The sequence below is a fragment of the Mus caroli genome, chromosome 17 (assembly GCF_900094665.2).
Source record: "Mus caroli chromosome 17, CAROLI_EIJ_v1.1, whole genome shotgun sequence".
Classification (NCBI taxonomy): Eukaryota; Metazoa; Chordata; class Mammalia; order Rodentia; family Muridae; genus Mus; species Mus caroli.
In genome coordinates this window covers 53,531,317-53,538,122 of record NC_034586.1, presented here as the reverse complement: position 1 = coordinate 53,538,122, position 6,806 = coordinate 53,531,317, and positions in this window count along the sequence as shown.

The window sequence follows — 6,806 nt, the reverse complement described above, 5'->3', positions numbered from 1 at the left end:
TTTTACTGCTGTGAACAGACACCATGACCAAGGCAACTCTTATAAAGGACAACATTTAACTGGGGCTGGCTTACAGGTTCAGAGGTTCAGTCCATTATCACCAAGACAGGAGCATGGCAGCATCCAGACAGGCATGGTGCAGGAGGAGCTGAGAGTTCTACATCTTCATCTGAAGGCTGCTAGCAGAATATTGACTTCCAGGCAGTTAGGATGCTGGTCTTAAAGCCCACACCCAGAGTGACACACCTACTCCAACAAGGTCACACCTATCCTAATAGTGCCACTCCTTGGGCTGAGCATATACAAACCATCACATTCCACTCCCTGGCCCCCATAGGTTTGTTCAAACATATGAGTCTATGGGGGCCATACCTAAACACACCATAATGCAAAATACATTTAGTCCAACTTCAAAAGTCCCCAAAGTCTTCAGCAGTCTCAACAATGTTAAAAGTCCAAAGTTTGGGGCTGGAGAGATGGCTCAGTGGTTAAGAGCACTGAGTGTGCTTCCAGAGGTCCTGAGTTCAATTCCCAACAACCACATGGTGGCTCACAACCATCTGTAATGGGATCCGATGCCTTCTTCTGGTGTGTCTACAGCTACAGTGTACTCACGTACATTAAATAAATAAATGAATCTTTTAAATAAATAAATAAATCTTTTTTTTAAAAAAGCCCAAAGTTCAAAGTATTTTCTGAGATTCACCCAATCACTTAACTGTAATTTCCAAAGCAAGACAGGAAACCAGCAGGGCAAACTCTGCATCTCCATGTCTGATGTCAAAGCTGTCTTAAGATCTCCAACTCCTTTTCTCATCTTTGTTGATTGCAATAAAGTTCTTTCTGCTGAGCTGGTTCCACTCCCTGTTAGCAGCTTTCTGCAGTATATATCTCAGGGCTCTGGCATCTTGAACACCTTGGGCCTCCAAGGCAACTTTAACCCGACAGCTTCTTGTTCCAATGTTTGGGATCCACGTGTGATCTTCTGGGCTCCACTTCTTCCAGCTCTGCCCTCTGTAGCACTCTAAGCTCAGGTTGATTCACTCCACTCTTGCTGCTGCTCATGGTGATCATTCCATGGTACTGACATCTCTAATATGCTGGGGTCTTCTGCTGCAACTGGGCTTCACCAATAGCCTCTTCTAGGCTCTCTTCATGGTGCCAAGCCTCAACTCCTTTGCATGACCCCTTCAGTTCTGGACCTTCAATTGCAACTGAGCCTGCACCTTCACCAATGGCCTTCCATGACCTCTCACAGTGCCAAGCCTTCGTTGCTCTCCATGACCCTTTCTTGCCTTCAAAACCAGTACCACCTGGGTAACTCTTACACATTACCAAGTCCAGCTGCAGCACAAGATACATCCTTGGCTATCTCTGGAACACGGCTTCTTTGTGCTCTCAGAAAAACACTTCCCAGAAGATTTCACCTCAGTGATGCTGGTCTCTTCATTATCACCACTAATTTCTTAGCTCCAGCTAACCAGCATCAATTGTCCCAGTAGTCTCTTTGGTTCTGGACTCTAAAGCCAGAGCCATGTGGCCAAAGCTGCTGAGTTCTGCTGCTTCCAGAGCTGGAACACAGCCCTCTGTTCTATGACATTACCACCAGCTTTCTGTTTCCCAACTCCTTCACTGCCTAAGCTTGGCTGTCCTGGAACTTGCTCTGTTGACTGACTTTGAACTCAGAGATCTGCATGCCTCCCTCCTAAACACTGAGATTAAAGGTGAGGTCCACCAGGCCTAGATTTAAGTTTTTCTTCACCTACAACTTGCTCTGTTCTTGGCTGGCCTTGAACTCATAGATCTGCTTGTCTTTGCCTCCTGGAATTAAAGGCTTGTACTACCATGCCTAGATCTAAATTTATCTGGGTGGGATGTTACCCCCAAGATCACTACTCCCTTAGTTCAACTTAATATCCTTGAATACAGGATTCAGCTCCATTTCAAACCATAAAATTCAAACCATATATTTTATATTTTTCCTTTCTTAGCTTGCTATGCTTGTTTAAAATGCTCTTTGTGAGACTTAACCAGAGAACAAAGTCTGTGATGGGTGTTTCTGAGACTTCCCTTATCAATGCAATTAATCTGAGTCTCTTCACCTTAGCCTCAGGCAGACTCTTCAGGCAAAGGTTAAAAAGTGGCCACATTCTTTAAAAGTAGCCAAATACCACAAAAGCAGTCTCTAGGCCACATAGTAAAGTTCTTCATTGAAACCTCTTGGGCCAGGTCCATGCAATTAAAATCACTCTCAGTAACAAAGTCTCCCAGATTCCTACTAGTATAGCCTATTAAGCCCCATTTAAAGCATTCCACTGCTTTCCAAATCCAAACTCCCAAAATCCACATTCTTCAAAACAAAAGCATGGTCAGGCCTATCACAGCAATATCCCAGCCCCCGTATCAACTTCTGTCTTAGCTAGAGTTTTACTGCTGTGAACAGACACCATGACCAAGGCAACTCTTATAAAGGACAACACTTAATTGGGACTGGCTTGCAGGTTCAGAGGTTCAGTCCATTATCACCAAGACAGGAGCATGGCAACATCCAGACAGGCATGGTACAGGAGAAGCTGAGAGTTCTACATCTTCATCTGAAGGCTGCTAGCAGAGTATTGGCTTTCAGGCAGCTAGGATGAGGGTCTTTTTTTTTTTTTTTTTTTTTTTTTTTTTGGAAAAGGGTTTTTTTGTGAGCCCCTGGCTGTCCTGGCACTCACTTTGTAGACCAGGCTGGCCTCGAACTCAGAAATCCGCCTGCCTCTGCCTCCCGAGTGCTGGGATTAAAGGCGNTGGCTGTCCTGGCACTCACTTTGTAGACCAGGCTGGCCTCGAACTCAGAAATCCGCCTGCCTCTGCCTCCCGAGTGCTGGGATTAAAGGCGTGGGTGTGGACTTTAAGACCCAGGATGAGGGTCTTAAAGTCCACACCCAGAGAGACACATCTACTCCAACAAGGCCACACCTACTCCAACAGGGCCACACCTTCTAATAGTGCCACTCCCTGGGTCAAGCATATACAAACCATCACAGTTATAAAATCAGTCAACAAAAAGTCTGACCTCAAAAGGTACGTATTCGTAGGGACTAATTGTAAACTCTTAAGGATTTCCAAAAATTAATGGGAAAAATTAACTGGCAGTGGCCTACAATTGGACTAAGTACTTATGAGTTAAGTAATTTGTTTCAAACATTACAAGGGAATTTCAATTTAAACAGTCCAAGATTTCTAACAGCTGAAGTAGGAAAAAAAAGTTAACTCTTGTAGAACAAAGACTGCAAAGGGGCATGTGTGAATTACATGTGGCTGCGAGCTGCCTGATATACAGCTTGCAACCAAACCCTGGACCTCTGTAAGAATAGGATGTGTTGTTCATGGCTGACCCATCTTCCCACGTCCTGGTTCTCTCTTTTGATTGGTAAACTACATTATATAACAGTTCTCCATTACCCACTCCCATAATACATCTGATTTTAATCGTATGCACACCCTATCATTCACAGGTATAAAATGGGAAACAGGGGATTTCCCCCTTACAAAACTTCGAGAGGACACAGTTTTGCCCTTCCTGTGCATGCACCCAAAACCAATTCCGGACAGATTGGCTCTTCTAGTCTTCATCCCCGGCACATTCGGGATGCACCCGAATGCAAACTTTCTCAATTTGATTGTCAGCATCTTTGGGGAGGCCTCCGCTCTCATTCAGGGATATGTGCGGCCTGATGCAGATGTAGATCACGGACCCGGAGGTTGGTATTGTTTGGAGAGGGGGATGTTTTTGCAAAGCACATTCGGGAAGGAATTCGTCTGGCAAGTGAACTACTGCAAGAAGAGGGTGGGCATAACCCAAAACCAGTCCCAGGGTGCTAATCTGTCTCCTAGGCTCGCCAGCCATTCAGGCGAGGGACTTGATCATCCAGCGATTGCTGCCATATACTGAGTTATCCAGAAGCTAGAGAGACAGACAGCTCACACATTAAGAGTGTTGGCTGCTCTTGCAGAGGACCCATGTTGGGTTCCCAGCACCCACTCTGGGCCTTCACAATGGCTTCTGACTTCATTTCCAGGGGACCCAACACTTTGCTGACGTCCACATGCACCAGAACAGACTGACTTGCAGGCACAGACTCACACACACAATAAATTGAAAGTGATTGTTCAGAGGTGTGGCGGCTGTCATCTTGGTGCTGCAGAAGCTGAGGCAGGGGTATAGTTATGAATTTGAAGTTAGGCTGGGGTACAGAGTGAGACGCTGAGTTAAAAACCCCAAATAACTCCCACTAACAAATAAGTGTGTGTGGAGGCACACACATTTAATCCCAGCAATTGAGAGCAGAGGATTTCTGTGAGTTTTAGGCTAGCTTGGTCTACAGAGTAAGTTCCAGACCAGCCATAGCTACATAGTGAGACCCTGTCTCCAACAAAGCAAAACAGAAAAGTTAAAAACTTCAAATAACTAGACAAATAAATAAATAAGTAAATAACAAAGTCGCTCATTAGAGATTTCAAAGTGGTGATTCCCCGCCGCTCCCCCCCCCCAACTTTTTCTGTTTTTATTGCTTGGGTTGGGTTTTCTCTGCCTGAAGAGCTCATTCACCAAAACTGATTTGGTTCCATGAAGTGGTATAAATAAGGACTCAGGACAGGCATCACCTTCAAAGCTTTTCTTCTGGTTATTGAGATATGGTCTCACTCTGTAGCCCAAGATGGACCTGAGACTGCCCTGCCTCAGCCTCCAGAGTACTGGTTGAAATGTGTTCCTGGCTCTGCTCCCATTCCATACTAACTCCATCCCTCCCCAGCTTCAGCCCTTACCACCTCACTTCCTGTCTTTGAATCTGACTGCTCTGGGGACCTCCCGGGAGTGGGATCCTGCAGTGTGTATCCTGTGTCTGGTTCATGTCACCGAGCAGATACCAGAATGTCCTTCATTTGTCTGCAGATATTCTATTATATTCTTTTACACTACACTTTTAAATACATCAACACTTGGGCTATTTCCCCATTCAATCTTGAAGTTGTTTTTGTTTTTAATTTTTGTTTAGGGTGTGGGAGTGCCTGTCATAGCACATAAAGAGTCCATTCTCTCCACTTTAATGTGGGTTCTGGAGGACAAGATCCAGGTCCTTGGCTTATCTCTACAAGACATTATGCAGAAACCGTTCCCTGTGAGCTCTCTTCAAAACCAGACCAGTTATATCCGTTTACCTGATCTAGTCTTTCTGAATGATGAGTGAGCCTCAGTCATCGTTAGGGCTAGTTAAACCACTGGTGGCATAGCATCTTCACTCCATGAACAAGGGAGGGCCTTCTCACCACTATCTTGAGGGCACAGTCTTACTGCCTCCACCTCCAAGTGTAAGGGCTTGGTCTGGTACTGCTTGTATTCAGGTGCTAAATTCTGTATCCCAAGGTCTAGTTGCCCCCAAGGAGGCGATCCTCACATACCCCAAGTGATGCTACGTATGTAACCTAGCTTCCCAAGTCAATTGGTCAATAAAAGGCTAAAGCCGGTGACTGGGCAATAGATAGAGGTAGGTGGGTTTTCAGTTACCTGGCTGGAGGTTGCAGGTAGAGAAAGGAGAGAAAAAAAGACAGGGAAACTGGAGGAGGCCGCCACGAGAGGAGATGGACCATAAGCATGTGGCCAGGAAAAACAGCAAGTAACAAGGGACACATGGGCAGGGATGTAAGTTAGAATAGCTCCAAACTAGTTCCAAACTAGAAGAGCTGCACAACCTAGACTTAAGGTTTGTAAATAAAATACCTGGATTGTGTGTCTTTTCTTCAGGTTAGCAAGAATTTGTATTTCCTTTTATATCCAAGTTCTAGGATGATAGACGTGTGTCACTGCACTTGGCTTATAGAGTCTTGAGGCTAGAACCCAGGGCTTCATCGTTCTAGCAGAGTGCTCTACCAATTATGCCCCAGCCCTGGCCTTCAAGTAAAAAGTGAAAACAGAGCTGTGGGTGTAGTTCAATGGCGGGAGCCCTGAGTTCAATCCCCAGTATGTCAGTATCCACAGTCTACAGTTGACTACTGACTACCGTTCCTTTCCCTGCGTTGAATGAATGAGACCGCTGATCATTTAGAATGGCTCCGTTTCAGATGTGCACTGTTACAACCACAGAAAGAAGAACCATCTCCGACAAGTTTTTTGTTTGTTTGTTTGTTTTTTAAAGCTTACATTTTAAATGGTGCGTGTCTGTGTGAGAGCGCTAGCACCTGTGTGCAGTGCTTGAGAAGGCCAGAAGAGGTCACTGAAGTCACAGGCTGGTTTTTTACAGATGCACAATCCTAGCCTTTGCAGGGAGAAGTGGGCTGAACCCGCTGGCTTTACAGGATCCAGACCGGTAAACTAACCTCCGGCGCTGTCACGCAGGAGCACCGAACATCGCCAGCGCTCCCTCCCTCCGCAGGGCTCGAACTTAAACTTCTTAGGGCCTTTTAATGGACGTCCCCTCTAGAGCCGCTCCGGGGGCGCAGTGCGCAGGCACCGCGCCACGGCCTGGCCCAACCCCTCCACGTGCGGCGCACACCTCGCGCCGCTCGGCAGAGCTCGCCTCGCGCCTCCTTCACTCCCTCCGCCCGCCCCCCTGCGGCGCCGGTTTTCTATTGGCTGACGGCTTCGTCGTTCTGACTGTCGCCCGGCGGGCCCCCACCAGCCCGGAAGTCCCGCCCCACGCGCGGGGTTCTGGCCTTCTGACAGGCTCAGAGGCTTGTCCATCGGCGAGGCCGGGCCCGAGTCGGCGGCTGGGGGCCCGCGGTCGCTGAGCGGCCCGGGCTGGCGGCGGTTTCCGGTTCAGCGC